Below are 27,982 nucleotides of genomic sequence, written 5' to 3' on the forward strand. Positions count from 1 at the left end.
GGGCTACTTACTCAGTCCTGACACTGGCCCACAATTCCACCAAGCAGGTCAGTGTCCCCAAGACTTGGCTCCTCTACTCCACTGCTCCAGTCTGGGTCTGCCATCAGCTTGTGTTTCATTGGAAACAGCATTCTTACACATGGTGCCTCGGGGCACAAAGGAGCTTTCTTCTCTCTTTGGTCTGGGACGGTTCCACAAAGCCGTTTTAACAACATAAAACAGGGCATGCATTTTAGAATAATAGCTGTAATGGCTGTAATACGTGTACAGATATCGGGTGTAGCAGTGGGTTGGATTTCGGTGAAAGATGAAAAAAAGTACTCTTACCTTTTGGGATGAGCAACAATTTGAGGTGTTTTGTTTCGTTTTGTTTTGTTTTTGCATTGGGAATGATTCTGTTTTTTAGTAAACTTTCTCTAAAATGTCATATTTGTATATATTCAGAATATAATACAAAGAACAGTGTACCAAACATGGTTTTCTCTGCCCAGGTCTGGGAACTCAGGGCTCTGCTTTCTGCATCCCAGTCACCGCAGACATTGCCACCTCTATCACCAGCATCTGAGCAGAGGTCCCTCCAGCCTGTCACTGATCACAGAGAGGACCTGTCAGTGCTGCTAGTTAGGACTCTGTCAACCAGGAATTCAGAATGACATTATATTACTGATAAAATTCAAGTTTCCAAATTCTGCTGAGGACCACATACTTGAACCAATTTATTTTGTTTATCAGATATGTTTTGTTATATTAATCAGGAGAAAACCTAAAATATCAATACTGTTTTAATTTTTTAAAATAATAATTATTTTGCTATTGATTATCAAATAAATACATGAAAGTATAAAGTCTCTTATGAGATATCTCTAGTTTTGTGGTGAAAAAGAAATTGGTAGAATATTTTTCTCATACAAAAAAAAAAATTTGCAACACAAAATAATGAAATCCCAAACAATACATTGAAATAATGTGACTACATTCTGTATTTTGCACTCATGAATTTTCACTAGCATAGTTTTTTCCCACAGAAATATCTAGTCCACTTTATTTATGTGTGCAAGTTTATTACTGACAAATTAATAACAAAGTGGTTTTGGTATTTTCTCCCTAAAACTCATTCTCTACAGCAAGCATGTCAAACTCGCAGCCTGATTTTATTTGGCGGGTGTTATCCTTTGAATTTGGCATGCTTGCTCTACAGAATTACTTTCCCATTGATAGTTAGAGGCCACGGCTAGTATTTTCTCCTGAAGTTGGGTTTTGGTGAAAGGCCAGACATTAATTTCAGAATGTCTGTTCTTTCTGTGGGCAGTCCCAGCCGCTGAGGACCTGCTGGCCCCCACTTATGACACTAGCACCGACCTCACCGAAGTGATGGAGCAGATCAACAGCTCCTTTCCATCCTGTAGCTGTGAGTATAATGAACTAAAATCACTATTGCACCTTCTCCTTCCATTGTTTTTCCTGGCAGAGGGCCCTCTGTCTTCTTAGAGAAGAAAAATAAAAACCTATATTAGAACTGGATTGAATGTTAATTAAAAATGAAGCAGCCGGGACCGGTTTGGCTCAATGGATAGAGCATAGGCTTGGGGACTGAAGGGTCCCGGGTTCAATTCAGGTCAAGGGCATGTACCTTGGTTGCGGGCATATCCCCAGTAGGGGGTGTGCAAGAGGCAGCAGATTGATGACTCTCTCTCATCGATGTTTCTCACTCTCTATCTCTCTCCCTTCCTCTCTGTACAAAATCAATAAAATATATTTTAAAAAATGAAAAAAAAATGATGCAAACATGCTGTATGTCAGCAAAGCCCAAGAAGCTCAGCATAGATCCCATCCCACCCCTGGGGTACAGCCACAGTGCCGTCTTGCTCTTGGAGATTTTTCCTAAGCCTTGTGAGTGATAACCTGAAGGCAAATAAAATAAGTCTGTTTGTGTTGTGTATGTGTGTGTGTGTGTTTTAAGAAGAAATTCTCGTCAGTGTAAGCTATAGTAAGAAATGTGTATTACTTGAAAAGGGATTTTTCAGTCCAATGCCAAACAAGGCAAGAAATAGCCTTTTCTAATGCACTTTATTTTCCAGACATTGATCTCTGACATCATCAGACACAGGTACAGAAAAGGATTATTTTCAGGTTTTCCTCTTGTTTTCTTCTGATTTCTTTTCTTCCGGGATAAAGTAGTCACTGTGTAAGACCAGGCCATTAAAGGTATCACAGATGATAACCCTGTGAATTTTCCATATGAACAACCAAGAGCCACATAATAACTAAATAGAAGCAGCTCAATTCCTAGAGGAACTTGTAAATAGTTCTTATTTATTGGTTTTCTTCAAACATTTTTGTCTTCAGCATCTTGCTGCTTTGCAATTCCTGCTGAGCGCTCACCAAAAACACTTATTCTGTTTCACACAGAAACAGTTGACCTTAAGTACATATACATACTCTTTAATGCTACAATTACATTTTAAAAAATTGTTTAAAGAAATAGGAATATATTACTTATAATTTTTGATAAATTATTTGTGATTTTTAAATCTAGGCAGCCTCTAAAGACTTTACTATGTATATATACTATCATTTATCATATATTATATATGGGTAGTATACAGATAAACAGCCTCTCATCTTACCCTTTTCCATCTTCTTTTCGGAAAATGCTTATCCTAAACGAGGGAAAAAACATTCTCAGGAGTATAGATAAATAAGATATACTGACTTCATTTACAAAGTATTCTTCAATTTATGCCACTCTACAGTTTACAAAATTGATCATTAGCAGGAAGTGCAAACAGCTATTTGAAAAACAGTCATTTCTGAATATGTATGATTATCTGCCTAAGGGGCATATTACAGTTTCTACAGCACATAAACATCTTTATATTGGGGACTGCGTCATTTTCCAGGTTATTATTTGTAGTTCTACTTCTTGAAGTTTGCTGTATCGCATTTACTCTGACAGTCCCCACACTCAGCCCCTAAAAAAGCTTGTGTGTACTGTAGATATTTACACAGGCATTAAGTTCATGGACTATCAGATCGTTGCTTTTCTTCTAGGTTTTGTAACAGCCATAAAAGATGAACAGATTTAATTTTTTTATATTAATTATACTTCAAGGTTGAATTTTCTAGAGAATTGGGTTCTGAGGTTGTATGTTACTTGGTGACTAGATATAGTCTTCCTAAGCCAGAATTTCAAAATTAAGTTTACAAATGAAATTACTTTTTAGGTCAGCTTAAATCTAAATACATTAATAACTAGTTTTTAAAAATTATGTAATCAAATCCAATTATAAGTTTTTATTTAAATGTCATGATGGATAACTTCATTTTCCCACTGGGAAGATTAAGTTGTTAAAGTTTCCCCATCTATTTAGTACTCGGAAGGTTCCATAGGATTCATTTGCTTTGTTGTCCCTTTTAAGTTGCTAAGCTAGCAAATATTTTAATAAGCCTGCAAATTCCCGAAGCTTACTGACAACCTTTGGAGAATTTTTCTAAGCAAATCAGCTTGGCACCTTACCAGTGCCAAGCCAATCTCATGAGCCCCTGTAACTAATGAGAACTTTAAAATTACTTGTCACTAGCATACAGTGAATTGATCTCCTTGTTAATCTTGACTTTTGATCCTTTGTAGATTAAAAATTAGCATGGTCACAAGTTAATTTTTATTCCTGGCAATCTTGGAATTAAAATGAAACTGTATGCATAAACCCTAATTACATGAGTTGCCTACTTAAACAGGACTTTTTTTTTTTAATTTCACTGTATCTATATATTGTCGCATGTAACACCTTAGAATTCCTCTGTCTTAGAGCCCTTTAAAGTCTTCTTTTAATTATTTACATTAAGTTTCAGAGCAAAGAGGCAAGGAGATAATGAAGGGAATTTAATTGTGTTGTTTATTAACCAACATACACACTAAAATTTCCACTGACTGATGTAACTGTTTTTTACTGTAAAGTGTTTTGTTAGTTTTCTCATTTATGTTATCTAAATATATGGGATACTAATAGTCAATTGAGTATTTTTTGCTTTAAAAGCAAGAAATGCTTTTAAATTTATTTATACCTACAGGCATATTTGCATTGCGAATTGCCTACATTTATTAAGCTTGAGTGACATTTATAAAAAACACAAAACCTACAAAAATGCAATGATTTTCTGATTTCTTAAAAATATATTTGTTATGACTTGTTCAGGGGGGTATGCATAGCCTTTTATTTGATAAAAAGCTATGGAGTTTTAAATGTTGGTTTGGAGCAAAATGGATTTGATTTCTGTTTGGGTTTGGTTATTCGTTACTTAGAAGCATAACTCTCCCATGTGGTACTTAATACTAATGCAGCTAAGCTCTCCCTTGGGTGTAGCTCACGTGAGTGAGGAATTTCACTCACTTTCTTCCTGTTTTAACTTACATGCCCCTTAGGACTAGGCTGTCCTTAGCCTGATTCTGCCCCCTCCTACTACTGGGGCGCACTCTCCTGTGCAGGCGTCATAAGAAGGTTGTCCGTGTTTGCTCTTTTATTCTCACAGAGCTCCTAGCACTGGCTGTGGAGTCACAGCTATCTTTCTCCACCTCCCCCCGGAACAGAAAAATGAAAGAGGGAAGGAATGAAGCAGGCTAGATGACTAGGGACGATTCTTTTTTCTTTCTTAAATATATTTTATTGTTTGTGTGTGTGTGTGTGTGTGTGTGTGTGTGTTTTTTCAGAGAGGAAGGGAGAGGCATAGAGAGCTAAAAACATCGACCAGTTGCCTCCTGCACACCCCCTACTGGGGATGTGCCCGCAACCAATGTACATGCCCTTGACCAGAATCGAACCTGGGACCCTTCAGTCCTCAGACTGAGGCTCTATCCACTGAGACAAACCGGTTTCAGCAAGGGACAATTCTTATTTGACACAGCACAGATGTTGCCCCACTGGAGGGGGGGGAGGCTCTCTCTCCCCAGTAGGGTTGAGTAGGAGAGATTCATTAAGAGGTATGTCAGTGAAAAGGAGAGATGAAAAAGCAGAGGCTTTAAAAACAATATTGCTAGTGGCTGCCCTCACAGTGCCCACCAGAGCAGCTACACTATCCGATGCCCTCTGTAACCAGGAAGGAATTGAGCCACAAATCAGATGCAGAGGTGAATTAGATGCCAACTTCTAACTTCCAATGCTCTTAGCTGGAAGGTACAACTGGTAGCCCAAGTTCCTTGGAGACTCTCAGGGATTAGTCCAGCCTTTCCCTTGATGTAAGCCCGTTGCTACCATCTTCCTAGCCTTCAGGGCAAGGGTGAGGGGGCTTGGAAGAAATGAAACTCATGCACCTTCATTTCCCCAATGACTTCTTGGTCAGCACTCTTACTGCTCAGCAAATTATACAGATTTTGCTCTGTTCTGACACAAACCAAATACACAGCAAGATTTCAATGGGCAATTTTGAGACTTCTTTTTTTTCTTTCAAAACTAAAAACTCACTGAATGCTTTAGTGTGCACTTTTTTACACAGCCAGCATATGCTTTGCATATTTTGGTGGAATTTGTGTATCTTCAAGCACCGAGATATCAAAAACTAGGGAAACTAGCCCTTGTTAAAGGATCTAGCAAAAAATAAATTAAGAAATAAAGAAATAAAGAAATAAATTTAAAAAAACAAACAGTTTTTTATTTTATTAGCATCCATTTACCATGCTGAAAAAAAGCACACTTTCCCATGCCTTAGAGGGGGAACCAGCCAAACAACAGTACCACCTTCAACTTATTTATTTTGTTTTCTCTTTCAGCAAATCTCCCCAGCGGGAGTGGGCAACAGGTAAGAGTTCATGGTTTTGTTAACATAAATTCCAATGGAAATCAAAAGAGAGCTTTGTTCACATATGATATGCAAATCAGGGACATAGCCCTCAGTATGAACCAAAGACATAGAGATGGGCAAAGTGTTTAAAGGCAAATTTGCAAGGAAGTGATGATCACAGAAACGGATTGCTAGGGGAAACAAGAGCACAAACTTACATTATTCATCTTCTGATTGGTGGGAGCAACTGAGCTTTCATTGGTCAGCTGGTTCAGTGGTGAGCAAGTGGGGCTATGAGAATGTGAACAATGGCTAGCATGATTGGGCATTTGTCAGCATTCCAGTTCAGGTTCAGGCTCGTAGAAAAAAGCTTTGAGGTGACTTATCAACCAGAATCAGACAGCAGATAGAAGTTGTTCATTCCAAGTCCACAGAGCAAAGTCAAGCACTGTAAGCAGCCTCAGAGTTCAAACTGTGAAACTCCAAAAGTTGGGCCACTATTATATTGAAGTTCCTATAAGTCTTCAGATTGATTGGCTCCCGAGTTGACTATAACCTAGAGTAGACAGATTAGCCACTATCAGTTTTAGTGCTACTTTATTCCCCATGTAAATAAGTAAACTTGCTTGACATTTAAATGTTAGCTGATTTAGTACAAGGGTTTGTCAGTCTGGGGGGGAGGGGGCGGGGAGGGACCCCTCCCAAGCCAGTTCTCCCAGATGCCCCAAATATGCAGTGCTTGATCCTTTGGGTTCTGATAGCTTTTTAACGGCCTCATATGTCCTATGTACGTTAGCCTGGATGGATTTGGCTGACCATTGTTCTCCCAGATGTCCACTTAAGGGGGCTATCACAGAACATTGATTAAAGACAATGACCAAAGAGTACACAGAGGTGGCTTTGTTACTTTTGGAGGGAGGGCAGAGGGAGGAGTTGACTTTTCATTTAAAAAATTGCTGAGGTCTGTTGGCAGCCACAGGCGTATATCTTTCAGTATCTTCCATAGCATATAGGTACTCTTAGTAATAATGTGCCATAAGACCACAGATCTTTGGAGGACATTTTTCCTCCATGAACTTTTTTATTGATCTTTTTGAAACATTGAAACATCTTCTGATTGTCTTCCTGACAAGAGGGGTTGGGATCTTAATGAGAAGCACAGGCAGTTTGTCTTCAGTAACCAAGGAACATAAAGCAGATAAGGGGATGTGTGTGAGAGAGATGCTGAGACAGAAGGACCTCACCCCAGGGAGCAGAATTCCTCTCTGATTGCTTCTGGTGTCTTAGCCAGTCAGAAGCCAGGATCCTTCAGCTCAGTGAGGATGAGAGGGAGTAGCATAGGTGTGAGGTAAGACTGGAGGAGGAGCCACATAGACCCTGGAACAGGGTGTGACTGATTGCCAGGCAGCATTATAGGGCACCACATAAGGTGCCTGTTAGTGAATATAATGTGAGGTCGGGGTGGGGCTGCGTGTTGCCCTCCAGCCACATTCAAGTTCATGAGCACAGGCACCAGAGTAGGCCCAGGATTACAGTTAATTGAAGTGGAAGTTGTGGTTTGGCCAAGAGTATGCAGAGCAATTCAAGGAAAGAGTTAAAGGAGTGATGATAATGATTGAACCAGGCATCTAAGTTTGATAGGAAAAGAAGTGAGGGTGTCAGGTGTGGCAGACAGGAAGAAGGTGGGAGAATCCATGCATTGTAGTATCAAAGGATAAATGAAGTTTGGCCTTAGCAGAACTTAGCTGGAAGGATAGAGGTGGCTGTCAGAAGGTGAGGTTACTGAAATTGGAATGTTGGAACAGATGCACGCATTTGGTAATGGTCCATATTTGGAACTTTGAGTTGAGTGGCCAAGATGAGTGGAGTACAAGTTAGGTGGAGGCAATGACCTCAAAGAACGAAGTGTGGGAGATTTGAGGTGCTTGCACCAGCCTAATTTACTCACCTTTGGTGCCTCCCACAAGAAAAAGACAAGTTCTCTCAATTTTAACTTGCTTTCTAGCCTGGCCAAGAGCAGCCTTCTAGACCTCCTCTGTATTGGCCACAGGGATAAAGGGCAGACAAGGTGACTTCAGGAGGAGAGGAAAGGGCCTCACCCAGGGAACAGAAGTCACATGGGAGGCAAGGGTCCCCTCTGAACATAGCAAAATAGGATACGTGTTCCAAAAGGAGCACTTCTATTTCCTTGAAGAGTTGACAGGCTTCTGCTACCTGTGGTGGTTTCTGTAAATGTTGTTCTGACAGCATGGTTTTCCCTTCCCGCAGGCAATGTGAAATATTCAGCCAACAAACATTTCCTGACCTTCAGTATTGCACTTTCCAGCAAATGCCACTCCCAAGCCCCATTTAATCAGAAGTTCCATGGCTCCTTGAGAAGGCTGCTGAGTACCAATCTATGTTCTACTGAAGGAGTGAAGCACCGACTATCCAAAGAGAGAAGACAATTTTGTTCTTATGATAAACCTATATCATTATTTGCTCCTTCCCTTTCTATGCAACTGTAAATTAAGGAACAGAGCAGTATTGGGGAATGGTAATACATTTTGTCACCGATTTGTATACTGTACACAGCATTGGGAAGTGGGTGGGGGCTTTCTAATGTGATGCTTCTTTTTAATAACTGTGACAAAAACTTGCATAGGAACTAGGAGAGAGTTTTACATTCCTTTTCCATTAACCTTGTGCAATAACTTTATGTATTTCTTCAACTCTTTTACCTTGGTGGTTATTTATAAACTCATTAGCCACACGACCAAGTATATTTCCTATATTTGTTTTCATGATTTGGCCAATTAACAGATTCATATAGTTCAGTCAATTATATTACAGGTGCATGGATAGGCTACAGCTCTGTGCATACTTTTTAACTTTATTTGACATGATACACTTAATTTTTCTTAGCAACCACTTGGAAACAACAACAAAAAAAAATGTGGCTCTAACAAGTGTATATTTGGTGTCTTCTTTGTTCTTTGAAAAAGTTATGTATTAGTTTTTCCTTGCCTGTAATTGTGTTATCTGCTATTAAGGAAAAACTACATAAAACACTACATTGTAACCTTGTAAGAAATATTATATAAAAAGAAATATAATGCAGTAAAATACAAGGGGAAATAAGTATGTAGTTCTTTGGAAATATGTGATAAAGTACTAACCATAGACTGTCATCTAATATGGTTACATGTATTTTTCATCTCAAATAAAAGTAATTTTAACACAAGATGACTTTGATATTCTTCTTAAGCGTTTACTGAGAGAATCTGAAGTATGAATGCACATTTATGAAAATAAAATAAAATAAGATTAATCTCCTGATAAATCCACATATTTTCCTTCAGTTTCTCTTATACACATTATTACATTCTCTCTTGCTCTGTGTTCCTCTCTTCTCTCTAGAGGCTCAGTGCACAAAATTCGGGTGTGGGGAGGTGTCCTTCAGCCCAGCCTGCACTCTCTCCAATCTATTATAGGACCCCTCAGCGGATATCCTTGGGGGATGACCTCTCTGGGACCCCTGTAGGATCGGGCCTAAACTGGCAGTCAAGACATCCTTCTCACAATCTGGAACTGCTGGCTCCTAACCACTCACCTGCCTGCCTGCCTGATTGCCCCTAACCTCTCTGCCTGCCAGCCTGATAGCCCCCTAACTGCTTCCTTGCTGGCCTGATTGATGCCTAACTGCTCCCTTGCCAGCATGATCATCCCCAATTATCCTTCCCTGCCAGCCCAATCACCTCCAACTGCCTTTCCCTGCCAGCCTGATCACCCCCAACTGCCTTCCCCTGTGGGACTGAGGGGACTGGGGGACTCCAGATGGATGAGGCGAGGCAGAGGGGACTGAGGGACTCTGGCTGGATGAACTGCTCAGCTCCTGCCGCCCCCTGGCGGGGCTAAGGGGACTGTGGGACTCCAGCTGGACGAAGCAAGGCTGAGAGGAATGCACACTGCCATCTTATGGCTGTGGGTGCCGCCATCTTGTGAAAGCATGGCAGTCAATTAGTATATCCCCTCTTTATTGGCTGTAGATGCTGCCATCTTTGTGACAGCATGACAATTAGCATATTCCCTTTTTATCAGAGAGTATTCTCAATTTCCTTTACAGATAGAAGGCTTTAGTCATATGGGGAAAAAATGTTGGATATTGAAAACGTACCTGTCTATTGAGCTTTCTTTCTTTTAATAACTTGAGTGATTACCTTTTCAAATCCACTTTTAGCCTCATGCTCTTAAATAATGTGTTTTTTATATGTGCTCTGGATTTTAACCACTTTGGCAGTAAGTTTAATCCATTTCTAAAGCCATCCTGTGGGAAGTGGTGTCAAGAAACTAACGTGTTTGTTACTTGATTCTAAAGTTAAAAGCTACTTGTGAAGCAGAAAAATCCCAAAACATATAATTTGTTAAAATAAAGAAAATTGGTACTCTCTAATGAACATGCATTTTAAATACCCTGTCTAACCCAAAGTAATATTCACATCAAGTATTCCTAAGGAAATAATTGTTGGTTTCCAGTAACCTTTTGAGTAAATGTTTAAAAATGGAAATGAGAACAAATGGAAACATTTGGTTTTTATGCTAAGTCTTCAGCTTGTTACTTTTTGATATCATTGAGATTACTTTTTTTTTTTAATTTAAAGAATGTAGTTTGCTTTTGGATATCTCCCCGGCCACTACCACCACCATTCAACTCTCATAGATGAAGTTTTTGAGAGATACTTCTTAATTCATTAATTGAGAACTTAATGAAAATACTATATGACACCACACTGCCTAGCCCTATAAGCAGAGTCCAACCACTTCATTGACATGCATTACCAGCTAGTGTTTCTGTGAGGTCAATTAAGTGACAAGAGTGAGCTTGGTGGTGGAGGCTAGGAGCCAATCCCAATCACATTATGTCCACTGCCACTAGTAATAGTTTTCTATTGCCATAGTGATGCTGCATGACAGCCATAAAACCTCAATAAAAAAGCATTTCTTCTGACCATGGGATATGGGATTCAGCTGATGTGGAAAGGACCATTCTGATCTCAGCTGGACTTGTTCACATGCCTGGGGTTGACCAACTGTTCAGAGATGAGAACTGGCACGCCATCACTTCTACTGAATTCTGTTGGTTAAAGCAACTTGAAGGCTACGTATAGGGAATAGATTCCACCTCTTTTGTGAGAAAGACTGTATAGAACAGGACACAGGGTATAGCTTCAAAGAGGAGCCCTCAGGTTTCACCATATAAACCTGAGGTATGCAAAGGAGAGGACTTTGGTCAGAATACTAAAGCATCCATTTCCTTCGGCATTATGTTCATTGTCTCAATGGAATGGGAAGGAAGTAGTCTTTTTAACAGGACTATCTTAAAACAAAGATCAGGAAGACCAGACCCTTCATCCTTCAGAAATCCAATTTCAGAAACAGGTAAGGAAAATTAGCATGTGTCTGCCAAAAATCTTATGAAAAGGAGATGCTCACAAGATAGATAGTAAAATAAGAGGAAACACACACACACACACACACACACACACACACACACACACACAAATCCTAGATAAGAAATGGAATAAAGAGGATATTATAAACTAGAGGCCGGGTGCATGAAATTCAGTCCCTCAGCCCAGCCTGCACTCTCTCCAATCCAGGACCCCATGGGGGATGTTTCACTATCGGTTTAGGCCTGATTTCACAACTGGCAGTTGGAGAAGCCTCTCACAATCCAGACCACTGGCTCCTAACTGCTCACCTGTCTGCCTGCCTGATTGCCCTAACCACCTCTACCTGCCTGCCTGATCATCCCTAATTACTCCCCTGCTGGCCTGATTGCCCCTAATGGCCTCTGCCTAGGCCCACACCTGGGACGCAGAATTCCCTCCCTCTGGCTGGCTGCAGGCGCCTGGGACGAAGGGGTGGGCAGCTTCTCCCTCTCCCAGGCTGCAGCCACAGGCAGGCATTGGTGCCTGGGCCCACGGGAGGGCGGCTTCACCAAGGGCCAGCTTTGTCAGGAAGGTCTTCCAGAAGTTGTCTGGTCTAATTAGCATATTACCCTTTTATTGGTATAGATAGTTCAGATGAAATTTGTTCAAACTGAATTGTTAATTTTTAGCCAGAAGAACACCCAATACATAGGAGGTTCTTAACTTTTGCCAAATGAGCAAGCATATGTGATATTGTATTCTTGCCAAGCATTTATTTAGAAACATACAATTTATTCTCACTTTATGTAAGTTTGGAAAACCACCCCCTTCATCCTTCAGAAAGAAATGCTACTAACCTCTCATTTTGAAGATTCCAATTGCTGACATAATTTTCATATTTTAGAGCATGCTTCAGACAGCTTACAGTGTATGCTTGAGTTCAGATAGCTTATTCTCACAGACAGCTTATTTCTGGCACTGTTTTGAATTTTTAGTGTGCAAATTCATGAAACATTCCATATTTTCATAAAAGAAAGAAAATACAAAAGAAGAGAAAAGTCAATTAATAATTTGCCCTCAGCCTATCTCAGTCTTCATCCAGAAAGTACCAATGTTGAATTTGTAATTAAATAAGAGTTCCCAGACTGCCATGGTATGCAATTACAATTAGTTCCTGATATTAGATTTTAGACCATTTTTCAGAAGTATTAAAAATTGATTCTTACTCAAATCAATTTTTTTTTCTTATAAAATGACATTATAAAACTTTTGGCGAGAACTGAGTCCTTCTAGTGTAAATCTGGCCTGAGCGAGCCTGTCAAAATCTAGAGCAGTCTCATTCATTATACTCTGAACCTCATGAGCCATGGGAAACTAGACAACCACACATGCTACTCGGGATGTCTGCAAGGATAGTTTCAAAAGCTCACCCCCGCCCCCCATAATCCTGCTGTACCCTGTTCTATTCCCACTTCCACCTGCACCAAGCAGATGTATATTGTTAACGAAGCCTAATATAAGATGCTGCTTAGCACAAAACAAAATGTATGCGGGAAGCCAGATCTCCAAAATGTCATGGAGGAATTAATAAAATTAAAAAAGGTAAACGGGGTTTTAGGATTAAACCATGAATGTAAACCATGAATCAAAATCCTGCCTTGACTTGAAATTTACTGGCTATAACTTCCTGAATGACAACATATACAAGTGCCTGGGAGATGCATGGCACTGTTTGTTGCTGAAAACAGAGTAAGGGGAAAAACCTGTGTAGGTGTGTGTCTGTGTGTGTGGGGGGGGGGGTTGGGGGGGTGCTCACCTAATGGATGAGTCCAGTGATGAGCAATAATAATGAAGCTGGAAAGAGGGTTAATAGGTCCTTAAGAACATATACTGCACTCTATATTCACATAGGATATGTACCCAAATATAGGGATACAGTTCAAGAAAACAACAACAACAACAACAACAATGTATGGAATTAACCATCCCCTAGAGAGCCATATCCCCAAGACTTCACTGGGATGTTCCAGCGTGGTTACTGGTGATGTTAAGAGTCCTAAGAAGATATCGCAGTGATCACTTAAAATGCCCTGGATGTAGCACTACTTCCCCAGTAAAAGAATCCCCTGGTTAAACAGTTTGGAGAAACACTACATGGTCTAATTCACTTGGAGATTGACAATGCACATGAATATATTAAAAGCTTTGAGAAATCCTGAAGTAAAGCAGCCTGCAGAATTGTGCATCGCTCTGCATTTGTGAGGGATTTAACCTCAGAACCCTTTGCCTCTTGCCTGTTAACATCCTGCAGTGTGCACTTTGTCGAATTAGTGTCATAGGTTTTAATCTTGCAAATACATCTAGGTGGTAATCCCATGAAGTCTAGAAAAAAATGACTAGTGAATAGTAAAACAGTTATCAGTCTCAATTCAGGATTTTTATATGCAAAGTAGTCTTGTGCGCCAACCACTATATTCCTATCACTAAAGAGATATGCTAAAACCTGGATCAGGATCCAGGCAGTTTGCCTTCAGCTCGGATTTGTCCTCAGTTCAGAAAACATATATATTTCTAAAGAAAAATAATTTCTATTTCTAAAATCCAAGTTTTCCTAAATGAGCCATGCCTAGCAGGCATTACTAAACCAGGCATGAATTACAAAATTACAACAGGATCTAGGCATGGCTGGGGTATCCAAACTTGTTTCCTTTTTTTTGTTTGTTTGTCTTTTTGTTTATTTCCTTAATTAATCATGGGAATTCCTGGTTTCTGCTAAAACTGACAAAACAGCCCTGTACCATGTGGATGAGTTGGTTGGAGACTCATCCTGTACACCAAAAGTTTTTAGGTTTAATTCCCGGTAGGGGCACATACCTAGGTTGCATGTTTGACCCTTGTTGAGGTGCATATGAGAAGCAGCCAATTGATATTTCTCTGGCCTCTCTCTTCCCCCAACCCTCCTCCCCTGCTTTCCTATCTCTAAAATCAATAAACATATCCTCAGGTCAGGACTTAAAGAAAACAACAACCAATGAAAACATTATGTAATCAGAATGTGACTGCTTGAAAGAAACAGAGCTATAAATACCATTTATTTTCTCTCTTCCAAAAAGCACGTTTAAGGTTCCTTTGCACGAAGGCAAAGACTGTCATACTTCTCCCTCAGGTCTGTTTATAAAAATATTTCATAAAACAAAACAATGCTCTAGAGCAGTGATTTTCAACTGGTATGTGGCAAAAAATGTTTTAAACATACAACACCTGACTAAAATTTAGACAGGGCCACTGGCCTCTTTTCCCCTAGATTGTGAAATGAAAAAATGACAGCAGCCAATACAGTGGTCATCCAGTGTGAATGTACTATCTTGAACCATAAATATAGGTCATATAATAGAGTTGCATCTTATTGGTCACATCATAAAATAAGGATGCATCTGATTGGCTAATTCTTGATATCAGAAACCCTTATATACAAGTACAGGCATCTGGTTTTTTAAAGTTACTTTGGAGCAAAAAGGGTAGGTAGTTACTATTATTATTTTCTTTGTAAGTCAATCAAAATTTTACCTATTTTTTGTCAGAGCAGGAAAAAAAATATTTATATATATATATATATATATGGTGTGTGTGTGTGCCACAGAGTTTTAATAAGTAGTTTATGTGTGCCATCAGATGAAAAAGGTTGAAAATTGCTACTCTAGATTGTCACAGCCAATTTAAATTATTTTCTAAATATATTCCTTTAAACACGCACTAATGATTAAATTAATTTCTCATATTTTAAAAAGGAGTCCTAGATAGCAGTTATTGGAAATGTGCACTGAGAATGTGAATGGATCCTCTTGAGATTTGTTATCAAATATCAATACTCTTAAATTTTATATATAAAGAGAAAGTGTTTAAGCGGAATTCCTGAGTTGTAACAGTGTAGGACCAAACCCATGAATAACAGGGAACAGAGTGTATGTCACTGTGACTGGTCTACTCAATAACTAATTATTTAGTTGATTTAATATTAACTGGTTTTTGTAAAATTAAGCACAGCTGGATATTAAAGCAGTAAACTGTCCTTACACTCTTCCTCAGAATCACCTGGCGTTTGATTAGGTCCTTCCAAGATCTGAATATGAAGCTCTACAGGTCATGCTCAGGAATCTCCATTAAATATGCATGCTGGTTTCCCAAACACCAAAGAATCTGTTGACAAGACAGGGCTGAGAGTATTTGTAAAAGCATAAGGGAGATCAGTGCTTGGTAGAGATTTTGTAGCATCTCTGAGGGGAAAGGGCTTGATTAAGATTGCAGTACCGGGCAAGGGGGGTAGGGGTGGGGCTGATGTAATGGTTTAGGATTGGTAGCCATTGCAAGGTGAATGTTTTGAGACAAGGCTTTTGAAGAACGTAAGGAATACAGGTGTTTGATGGTGTCTGTTGAAGAATTGAACTGTTTGATGTTCATATCAATGAATTTTTTAAGGAAGTTTCTGGAATAAAAAGGTTATAATAAAGTCATGATGATAAAGACAGAGGAACAGAGGAACACCAAAGCTTTGTTAGTGAGGACAATGGACTTTAAAGTCATGACAATGTAGACAAAGGTGAGTGGGTGTAGATGCTCTTGGTTCTCAGCCTCTTCAGCCTGAGCTGAAAGGGTAGACCATTAGTGTCTGGGAGCATAATCAAGCTATAATTCCACCACAACTCAAGGGGTCACAGTCTTGTATCATCTTCCCAGGTTGCTGTTTTAACTCCTTTTCTGGTTTTCCTCTTCTTTTTGTTGGACAATCATTGGTTGGATCATTACAGGGGACAGCAGCTGCAATAAGTATGCAAAACTCTGGAGATCACAGAGCTGACCACTGCAACCCAGACCATTAGTAACAGAAGGTTTATAATCAGAGTTTGCAGTCTGCTTCTCAGCCAGGAACCAAACCAAGAGAAGTTCTCATCACCCATCTGAATGGGGGGCTATTAGCAAAAGTCTCTGAATTCATAACTTCTTCCTTTGCATTTGAATCTCATTGGCAACATTTTAGCTATTAGTGAGGTCTGGAGGGAGGCAATCACAACAACCTTCCCCTACAGTACCAGCTGTTCCCCTTGAGGGATCCGAATTACTTTTAAAGTTACTCTATTTTGATCACCTGATATTTTCCTGTTTCTTGTAAGATATATCCCATCAACAAACAAAACTCTTTTGATGTTCTAAAGTTGTTTTCTAGCAAATCTGTCCAAAATATGCTAGATTGTTTGCAATCAGACAGTTATAGGTGCCCCCTGCTTAAAGACAGTGGAAGAAGAGTAGAATCATCTGGTGAATAGAAATAAATAAAGGGGGTGGGGAGCGAAGAGGATTTCCTAGGATCTTACTTGCAATAAAGTGTTTATTCTCAGTGGACAACAAAAAAATGTGCACCATTAGGGACTGTCAAGTTTAAAAGAGATTCTAAACACCAAGTCAACAGAACCCGCACTAGTTTACTTGTAGCTGCTGTGCTTAGATCCTTAATAAGATCAATAGGCTTTTGCTACTGGTTCAAGAGAGAAACTGAGTAAGCTAATATCTCTGATGATTCACCAGAAGTTGTCAGAACACTCAGGCCTTTTTTCAAATCTCTCATATTACATGTGAAATAGACAAGCTTACAATAATTCGGGAGACCCAGAGTGGGAAGTTTTTAACTCACAAAAGGAGTGTCATCCTTAGATTCTTGGATAAGAGGTTGGTCGCTTCAGTCTAAAGTATGCCTAACTTTAGAAAACAACCTTTCAAAAGAGCCAGGGTCCTACAGATAATTCAATATCTATTAGGTTAACACTCCCTTGAGGCAAGAACAGCATGAAGTAAGGTTTGGGGATGTCAATCATTTTTAGTAAATCTCCAAGTTTATCTTCATCCTTACTACAAGATGGCGGCATAGATAAGACAGGTCAGGTGATCCATGGCTATCTCCAACTCCCTCACATTAGAGTCGTCCCAGGCATGGAGCCACTTTTTTCCTTTGCTAGACGAGTGTGGAGGGCTGAGTTAATCACAGCTAGGAAGAGGGGTCTCCCAGAAACTAACCCTGACAGGACTTTGATCTTGGGCTTTCAGCCTCCAGAACTGAAAAATTAGTTTCTGTTGATGAAGCCAGCCTGTCTGTGGTGTTTTGCTATGGCAGCCTGAACAGAGCACTGTGCCCTTGATTTAGATGTACCTTTAAATGTATATTTCCCAACCCTTAGATGTTTTTGACACCTTGGAATGATAACACATTCTCAATTTGCATCTAATGTAATATAATTGTACTAGATGGCATTTTTGGAAGGGAGTCACAGAATCAGGGCTGACAGCACTGCCTGAGGGGACAGCAGAGTGGTAAAACATCCAGAAGGGAGGGTCACCCCTAAGAACCAGTGACCCTACAGTAGTTCTTCCTAGGATATGCCCCAACAGAATAACACAACAATTTAGACAAGCCATTTGTTGCTTTTCAACACTGAGAACAAGAAAACATAGATCTGAGAAAAGTCTGGCTGGGTAGCAAGTAATAGATTAGCTAATTCTTTTCTCCCCTTTGATGCCTTATTGTTCAATTCCTTTATTAGCATAGTGGACACAAGCATCATTTCTGCCAAAGTGATTGGATAAATGTTTGGCACCAGAATTCCCTTTAGGAGAAAACTGTGTTTGGAAAAACACCCCAGCAGAGTTTGAGGATAACCAGTGACATCACATGGTCTCCCAGAAGGAATACAACTGTTTTGTAGAAGTCAAAAAAGAGAAGTATGTCTATTATTCTGGAAAAGAAATGGGAGGAGACAAAAGAAAAATGCCTGGGGTCAATAAGAGAGATTTGCTGAAGGCCACTTGTATGATAAGACTCTTCCTTAAGAGTCCCTATGGCTCCAGTAAAGGTGATAGATCCATGTATGGTGTGAGTACATACTGCATATTATGAACTCGGGAGAGAAGTGAAGTTTTAACCTTGGCAGTGATTGAGGTCTGTGCACAAGGTACAGACAGAAGGCATCCTGTGTGAGCAATCATCAAGAATTGGGAAGATTCATGTGAAGGCTCTCGGTTCCTACAGGCCTTAATATTGAGTATTTGAGTCAAATTGACCTACAAAGACCCTGGTAGACATTCAAACCACATGAGTAAAAAGAGAAATCGAAGTTACTTTAAATTTCTTAAACATCTAAATGGCGTAGAGAGGAATGTACCTGCCAAAATACTGCCATTGCACTTCACACTTCCTTTCACTTTGACTTCATGCTTCCACCTGGCTGGTTTTCCCAGGAACCTTGAATCCAGAAGAGGCGGGGTGAGGAACAAGAGCCATGTCAGTCTTAAGAAAAGGAAACCGAGAAAGTCACAGAGATCCACAAATGGCTGTATGGGAAGCCTGAGTTGTAGAAGACAGCTCTAGAGCTAGGCAGGAGGGACCACTTGATAAGGTCAAATAGACTCTCAGTGTTTCAACTGGCTTCTAGGTGCCGAGCTAATGAATCCTTCACTCTGTCCCAGGGCTAGGGCGAGCATAAAATCATTCAGTATTTTCAGATACTTGAGGAGCAGGCTGGCCATAGGTGTGAGTCTGAGATGATGCATGTCTCTCCTACATGTTTTTACCCTCCTTTCATTTCTTTGCTAGCAGCAATTTTTTGAGGCTTGGCTCAGCTTTTTCATTATTGGATGAAGATGCATGTCAAACTCAAAATTAACTTGCAGAAAGATTAAATATTGCTCAGCAAACAATTTCCTATAATTTACAAGCAATGGGAAATATTTTAAGGAAGGAAAATGGGTGCCACATCAACTGAACGAAAGACAAATGGAAAACCGAAAAGTCATCAGTAAAATGTTGCTTCAATGGCATGAAAGAAAGTCGTTTTTACATCAAGTTGTGACTGGCAATGAAAAGTGGATTGATTTTGAGAATCTCAAATGCACAAAATTATGGGTTGATCCAGGTCAATCATCAACATTGACTGCAAGGCCAAATTGCTTCGCAAAGATCCCATTTGGTGGCATCAGGAAGGTGTGATGTATTATAAGCTTCTAAAACCAGGTGAAACCATTAATACTGATCACTACCGACAACAAATAATCAATTTGAACTATGCTTTGATCTTGAGATGACCAGAAAAGGCCAGAAGACACGGCAAAGTAATTTTGCTTCATGATGATGCAGCATCATGCACTTCAAAACCAGTTAAAGACACCTTAAAAGTCCTTGCCTGGGAAGTATTAACCCACCCGCTGTATTCACCAGACCTTGCTCCTTCAGATTACCACTTGTTCAGATCGATGACACACACACTTTCTGAGCAGCACTTCAAAACATATAAGAAGTGGAAAATTGTGTCTCCGAATGGTTTGCCTCAAAACAAGAAAAGTTCTATTGGGACGGTATTCACAAATTACCTGAAAGTTGGATAAATGAGTAGCAGCAATGAACATTACTTTGAATAAAGCACTTTTGATGTTTCTATTGAAATTATCATGTTTCTTTTTATTACAAAATCCACCATTATTAACAGGTACACCTAGTATACAATATGGCATACATTTTAAATGGTTGCTCCATTTTTTAACTTTAAAAAAATAAAAGAATTGAGAGGTTGTAAAACAGGCAGTTTTGCACTGAGCTAACAACCAGGATGCAACCCATCTCTCCAACTCCTGAGAGTAAAGGGGCCGATTTCACTGTTGGTGCCTTCTCTTGGTGCTGAAAATGAAAGAATCAGACTCTTATTGGAGTTAAAATCAGGTTTACAGCTTCACATGTAAAATGGGAAAGAAGAGCAATGGTAATAAGTCAATTTGGACCCAGAGTAGATAATCTCTCTCAGATAATATATCTTTGCTGTTCAGGGTTCTTTTTATAGGCATGATTCCCCGTTAATATTTTTAAAATTTATATTTTGTGTTATGGGACTCTTTGTACCTGAACTACACAGTTTCTCATTTGGTCAATATATCACAATTGTTTCCATATTTTTTCAAGTAATTGAATCAACATTAAAAAATAAACAAGGTAACCAAATAAATAAGAAGATGTTTGTTGAGAACTAGTGATTTAGATTTGATGACTGTGATTTAGTTTCAAGAGGTTCTTCTATGAAAAACATAAGTGAAACTTTTCAAGGATACTTCAGGGAATTAACATTAAAGTGGAAAATGGTTTTAGAGGGAGTAGAAAATATCAGACCCGGATAAAGGACAAAAAGTCAGGTAGGAAGCATTAAAAATAACTATAGCTATATAACTATCAGAGAGTGGATGGTATCACTATGGCAAAGTTTTCTTATAATAATTATTAAAATCAGGATATTTCAATCAACTGGTCTTCATTTAAATTTGATGGAGAGGAGAGAATCCAAGATGGCTGCCCGGGTAGGCAACTAGCCGCAGCCACACACAACAATTTCAATAAAATACAACTAAAATATAAAATGGACATTACCCAGAACTACAGGAAAGTCGACTGACTGGAAATTCTACAACAAGAAGCAAGGAGAAAACCAGAAGGAAGCGAGGAGGAGCTGTAAAAGCCCAAGGTACGGAGACACGCGGCGCGCGGAGAGGACGGAGCCAGAGAGGAGGGAGGCCGAGTGCCTGGCTGGCGGTCCCAAGCGGGAAGGAGAGAAAAGCTCCGACTGTGCTGGGCCCAGCTCCAACTGCTCTAACCCCAATTCTAGGCCAGACCCTGGGGACCCAGGCTCATCCATACGGAGCTGGGTTGTAAGGCGGGACTCAGGGGAAGCGGCGAAAGGAGGTCCCGGAGGGACGCACACTGCACACAGAGAAGGGCTGGCCAGCTGTGCCGCGGGATTGCCCTGATGGGAAGGAGACAGGGGCTCCAGACTGCTCTGAACGCCACCTCCAATCCCACTACCAACTGAACTGAACCCCAATACCGGACTTATTGGGGGAGAGCATAGACAGTTTGGCAGCAGGCGAAAATCGAGGGCACCTTTCTCTCAGGCGCTTGCAACAAGTACTGAAGGACCCTGAGTCTCAGGAGTCGCATAGGGCGGGGCTGACGGAAGCCAAGGCTCCACCCTGAAACCCCGCCCCATCAGTAAAGCTGCCTGCGAAAATGCCTAAACCAAATAGATCACAAACGAAAGAAATGGAGGACAAAAAGCGACTGGATATAGAGTTCAAAACCACACTTATAAGGTTGTTCAAGAATCTCCTAGAAAAGGCCGATAAAATAAACAAGACCTATGAGGATATGAAAAGGGATCAACTAGAAATAATAAGGGATCAACAAGAAATAAAGAATACATTGTCTGAAATAAATAATATTTTATGGAGTCCTAAAAACAGAATGGAAGATCTCAAGAATCAAGTCATAGATTTGGAACATAAAGAGCCAGAAGACACTCCTCTGCAGACACAAGAAGGCCAGAGAATCCAGAAAGTTGAAGATAATGTAAGAAACCTCTGGGACAACTTCAAGTGAACCAACATCAGAATTATGGGGGTCCCAGAAAATGAGAGAGAGCAAGATATCGAAAACATACTGAAAGAAATAGTGACAGAAAACTTCCCCCACCTGATGAAAGAATTAGACTTACAAGCCCAGGAAGCGCACAGAACTCCAAACAAAAGGAATCCAAAGAGGACCACACCAAGACACATCATAATTAAAATTTCAAGAGCAAAAGACAAAGAGAGAATATTAAAAGCAGCAAGAGCAAAGAAGGTAGTTACCTATAAAGGAGCACCTATACGATTGTCAGCTGATTTCTCAACAGAAACCATGCAGGCCAGACGGGAATGGCAAGAAATATTCAAGGTGATGAATAGCAAGAACCTACAGCCAAAGATAATCTATCCAGCAAAGCTATCACTCAGATTCGAAGGTCAGATAAAGAGCTTCACTAATAAAAAAAAAGCTAAAGGAGTTCATCACCACCAAACCAGAATTATATGAATTGCTGAAGTTTTCTGTCACTATTTCAGAAGAGAAAGTACCTTCAATAAATAAAGATAAAAATTATGAACAACAAATACGTAACTATCAACAAGTGAATCTAAAAACCAAGGAAATTAAAAAAAAAATCTGATGAACAATATTAACTGTTGAACATAATAGAATCAGAGGTACGGAAGGGGAGTGAACTGTTTATTCTTGGGGGAAAGGGGAGAGGGGGATGTGGGAAGAGACTGAACATAAACTGTGCACCTATGGATGAGGACAATGGGGGGTGGGGAAAGGGCAGAGGGTGGGGTGAGAAGGGGGGGGAAAGGAACATTTGTAATAATATGAACATTAAAAATTTATTTAAAAAAATAAAAAAATAAAAAAAGATTCAAAAAAATAAAATAAAATAAATTTGATGAAGAAAAAATAGTTGATGGAATAATTTTGGAACATATTAATAGATTGGCAAAGAATTGGAGTATCTGACACTTTCTTACATTGCTGGAGAGAGTGAAGAACATAGCAATCACATTTGGAGAACAATTTGGCAGTATCTACTAAATTAACATATGCCTAACATATGACTAGAAATTTAACTCCTAGATACATACCCAAGAGAATGAATCAATGCAGCCACAAAAATACATGTGCAACAATATTTACAGCACCTTTATTCTTAGTAGCCCAACTGAAACCAATAACCAAAATTACCATCAGTTGAAATGAGTAAATAAATGATGGGATCTATATATATAAAAGGCTAATATGCAAAGTGTCCCCTTGGGAGTTTGACCTGAAGAATTGGATTTCAATAGCTCATTAAGACATGTTGCACAGAACATGGCAAGCAACCAGCTTTTGGCAGGGGGGACAAGAAAATTAGGAGGGGGAGGCAGGGAGGTGGGGAACCTGATCAGCCTTGATTGCCAGTCAGGCCTGGGAACCCTACCCATGTATGAATTTCATGCACCGGGCATTAATATAATATTATTAATATAGTATTAATATAATAGAACACTAAATAGGGAGAAAAAATTAAGAAGAATAAACTCCAAGTACTCATAATAACATATAAATTTTATGCACATAATTAAGAACAAAAGAAGCTAGAAACAAAAGAGTACAAACTGTAGGAATTTTTTTATGAAATTCATGAACAAGCAAAGCTAAGCTATGGATTTAGAGGTTAGAATAGTGACTACCTCTCAGTGAAGTGCTGACTGGGAAGGACCACCTGGAAAATTTCTGGGATTCTGGGAATGTTCTCTACCTTGACACAATGATGGTTGCAGAAGAAACAAATGTAAAGGGTTCACTGAGCTGTATATGTACAATTAGTGTGCTTTATTATAGTTCATACCTGAATAAAATGGGTTTTTAAAACAATAAAATCAGTATTTAGAGGAGAGTAATAGTTGATTGCTTTTTTCTTTTTTCCTCACTTCTTGACTAGATATTTTCAGCTAAGTGAAGAAATAATTATATTATCAGACATTATTAAATATATCCAAAGGCCAATTGGCTCTCTAGCCACAGCTCAGCTGCTGTATTGCTGCTAGTCTTTGTTGGGAAAATCCCTTGTAACCACTATCTTTCTCATTCCTTAAAAATAATGTCATTAAACACACACACACACACACACACACACACACACACACACACTCTACAATTGTTAACTTACAGAAAAATAAAATTAGGTAAAACAAAAGTGACATAACATTGTGTGCTATGTGGACCAGCTGTGGAAAGTAATTACATTGTAATCCTAATATAAAAAGCCAGGGCTGTGATGATTGAAACAACCAAATGGACGATACAACAAAGGCTGTGTGGGGTGACCAGGCCAGCAGGGGGTGGGCAGTTGGGGTGACCAGGATGGCAGGAGGGGCAGTTAGGGGCAACCAGGCTGGCGGGGGAGGGGAGGGGAGGGAAGGGGGAAGGGAAACAGGGGCAATCAGGCAGGCATGCAGGTGAGCAATTAGGAGCCAGCAGTCCCAAATTGTGAAAGGGATGTCCTGATTGGAGAGGATTCAGGCTGGGCTGAGGGTAGCCCTCTCCCCCATGCACAAATTTCATGTACCGGGCCTCTAGTAATAAATAACTGTAAACACTAAATATTGAGAAGACAGAGGAGAGAAGTGTGGATGTGCAAGTTGGAGTTTTCCAAATATGGGCCCCATCAATGCTTCCCATCTATGTGCCTTGCTTCTATGTGATCTTGCCAGTCTCCCCTCCAGAGAAATAGTCTAATTCTCCTCTGGCCTTAGGACCCATTTTTTTTAATCAACAGAAAATAGTAGAAATGATAGCAAGTGACTTCCAAAACTATGTCAGAAAGGCCCATTTAACAAATGTCTGGTTCTCTTGGAACTCCTGCTTTGAGAGCCTTCATCTGCTGTGTAAGAACTCTGCTTAGCCTGAGACTACAATGCTGGAGAGAACATGGAGGAAGACAGAGTCCACGAAGGCAGCCCAGGCGCCTTCAGCCATGTGAGCCAGTGCAGCAAAAATGAGATATGTGAGTATAAACAATGACTCTATCAAGGTGAGTCCAGCCTCAGTTGCCATATGATTGTAGGTACATGGAGGCCCCTAAGACAGATGGATGAACCCACCTGAGCCTCGTAAAATCACAGAACTATAAAGTGATTTTAATTGATGGCCGTTTCAAACTTTAATGTGTTTGTAAAGAAATAGGCCAACCAAACAAGTGTTAAATTCTTATTTTCCATAGAAGTCAAAGAACAGAATATAAAGTAAGCCAAGAAATAGAAGTATAAGCATATAGTTTAGAAATGTGGTTGTAAGTTAACTAGAAATAACCCAAAAAGACAAAAATAGTTGCTTTTAGAGAATAAGGTAACAGGTAGAGATGGTGAGACAATGGACCACTGTTCAGAGTTATAAGTCTTATAGTGATATTCCACATTTAAAGCTAAGTTTTATACACATATTTATTTGATAAAAATAAAATTTTAATTTAAAATCAATGGCAAAACGGGGATATCTACCTTGCTAGAAATTACATTATGACTGAAAGATTTGCTGAAGTATATAAAAGTGAGAGCAATTTGAAACTCTACAATACCATCTTTATGCTTCACTTGATCTGTTCTTATTTTCTAATTTTCCATTCTTTCTTCAGGTTTATTATTCAACAAGAGCTTTAAAGAAATTCAGGTTACTTTATTTTAAAAATATGGATTCTAGTACCAGTTTTGTATTAAATGTACAGTGTCTTAACCAATTTGGGCCTCAATTTTTTTACTTATTGATAACAGAGTGAGTGGGAGTGGATATAACATTGAAGATGTCATTTCCAAAATGTTATATTTAGCATCTCTTGAAATCTATCCTCAAGCTAATCATTAGTCAGTTCTATGATGATAGAGTTAAAATGATCTGGTACAGGAAATCTCATTTTTTGTTCTTATCAGCCCTTTATACATTTTAAATCATCAACTATCCCAAATACCTTTAGTTTATGTGACCTATATCTTTTGATATTTTCCTTTTAGAAATTAAAAATAAAATAAACTTATTTGAAAATAACAACACACCAATTACATATTAATATATTTATTATGCAAATTATTAGTTTTTCAAATGAAGCAATTTAATTAAAAGAGCAGCATTATTTTACATTTTTGTAAATTGTTTGTCTGACTCAATGGATTAGAGTTAGTATTATAACTGCCTCTGCATTCAACCTTGCTATATCACATATTAAGTCACCTCTGGAAAGCCCCACTACAAAATAATTGTTAAAAGGCAAATAATGCTTTGGTATTATTATAAAAATAATTTTAAACTCAAAGATCCCATGAAGGGGTTTTAAGGACCTCCGGCCTAAAATATCCCAATACATTGACCTTGAAGAACTTTAAAGATTGAACCTCTAAAAAGTCAACCAGTAATAGATTTAAGTAATAGATAAGAGATGAACCATCTTTCTTTATTTAACAACTAGAGGCCCAGTGCATGAAATTTATGCATGGGTTGGGTCTTTGGCCTGGCTGGCAATCAGGGCCCATCTGTGGGGTGACCGGTGGGGCGATCTGGGGGGGGGCCCTGCTGCCACCTACCTTGGCCGACCAGGTGCTGCCCACTTGCTGGCCCTGCCCCCTGCTGCCACCACTGGTCGCCTCTGTCTGTGGGAGGAGACTGGCAGAGCAATTGGGAAACAGTGCTGGCCCCCTTGCCAGCCACCCTGCCACCCCATCACCTGTTACCACTGTTGATCAAGACCAGGCAGAGAACACTGTAATTCAAAGTCTCCATTCACCCGTCGCTGTTTAGATGATTATAAACATGCAGATTTCAGCCCAGATTCAAGAAATAGGATAGTGCAACGGTGGACAGAACTTGTGCATTGAGTATCCTATGGAACTGAATTTACATCCTATTTCTACCACTCAATGGGAGCCTGATTTTGGATTAGTTGCATAACTACATCCCATCTCAGTTTTCTTGTTTAGTTCTGTTTTAAACCAGGACTAAATATTTTTAAGGCACTGAGGAGTTTTAGAAATTAAGAGTGATCAATTTTGTAGTGCTCGGTCTTCAAATTTCAGGTCAGGCACTTGGTGAAGTCCTAGAGAAGCTTCAGTTTTCCTTCTTAAATGGGGATAAAAGTAGTACCTGGAAGGTTATAAGCAGAATAAGAGAAAGCTTCCATAATACCTGACACAAAAGCTTAACAAATATAAATATTTTTATTACAGATTATATGAAGCATTAGCACATAGCCAAGTGCTCATCACATTAGCTCCCTTCCCCTTCAACATTCAGTTGGCTTGGCCCTATCACAGTGGTCAATTGTTTAAAAGGTCAGATAAATAAGTTGTATGAAAATGCAAGTTCCTTCCTTCTTTCCTTCCTTCCTTCCTTCCTTCCTTCCTTTCCTTCCTTCCTTCCTTCTTTCCTAGCAAACTAGAGCATTTGAAACAAAGCAAAAGCTAATGGTTGTTTCACCTATGTTGAACAATAATGTCTTTCTTCCCATAAAGCACATTGAAGTACTGTGCTGAAGAGGGTCAGCATCAGAAGCTCTTGTTCCTGCTATCTTGTGACTGATAAATCACAACTCACTGTGCCTGGGAAGAAACACATTGGAACTGAGAAAATACAGTTCAACTAAAAGTGGAATGACATGTTTTTAATCTATAGTGAAAAGTATGAGGCAGGGATAGTGGGGCACTAGAGGAGGGAGGGTAGGAGAGGAGCTTTGGTCTCCTTTCAGGTGAGTACTGAAATGCAGGCATCTGAGCCCTAGCTGGAAGAACCTCCTGAGGCACTGGGGCTCAGGTGGATTCTCAGTCTTATCCAAGTCATAATAAACTATTCCCCCCTTGAACCTGTGAGAAGCCAGAAAAAGAATTCTCTTCTATAGTTGGAAGGGTGGGTGGGGAGGGAGAGGCTGGTTTTCAGGGATTGGCAAGGGTTGTACAGCAGCTTCCGATCAACTTCAGTGGTTCTGATCCAGGCAAGACAATTAAGAGGATCTCAGGGACACCTGTCAGCTGTTTAGGGGCTTGAGACTTGATGTGTGTAGCTGCTCTATTCTTTTGGACATAAATTTTATAGGCTTCCAAAAAAAAGTCTACTTCTGTTCTCAAATATGATATAGTTTCATACGAGTTTACTGAAAAGTCCTGAAAACAAGGGAGAATTGTCCAAATGTAATCTATTACAGCTATACTAAGACTCAGATTCAGAAACAATTGCTATTTTAGATTGGTATTTTAATCTATACAAGTTGCTATAACAAAAATACCACATACTAGGTGGCTTAAATAATAAACATTTATATCTCACAGTTCTGGAGGACAGAAAGTCCAAGATGAAAACACCTGCAGATTTGGTGTGTGGT

General features: G+C 39.5%; 1 long non-coding RNA gene across 1 annotated transcript; it reads left to right on the plus strand.

Moving 5' to 3' along the window:
• On the plus strand, window positions 1-27,856 carry LOC118708392. The gene is made up of 6 exons (XR_004984563.2): window positions 1-47; window positions 1,316-1,408; window positions 5,765-5,793; window positions 8,044-8,725; window positions 20,232-20,237; window positions 27,846-27,856. It is a non-coding gene; the product is annotated as an uncharacterized LOC118708392 (long non-coding RNA).
• The last annotated feature ends 126 nt before the right edge of the window (window positions 27,857-27,982 follow it).

The sequence above is a fragment of the Pipistrellus kuhlii genome, unplaced genomic scaffold (assembly GCF_014108245.1).
Source record: "Pipistrellus kuhlii isolate mPipKuh1 unplaced genomic scaffold, mPipKuh1.p scaffold_m20_p_6, whole genome shotgun sequence".
NCBI lineage: Eukaryota > Metazoa > Chordata > Mammalia > Chiroptera > Vespertilionidae > Pipistrellus > Pipistrellus kuhlii.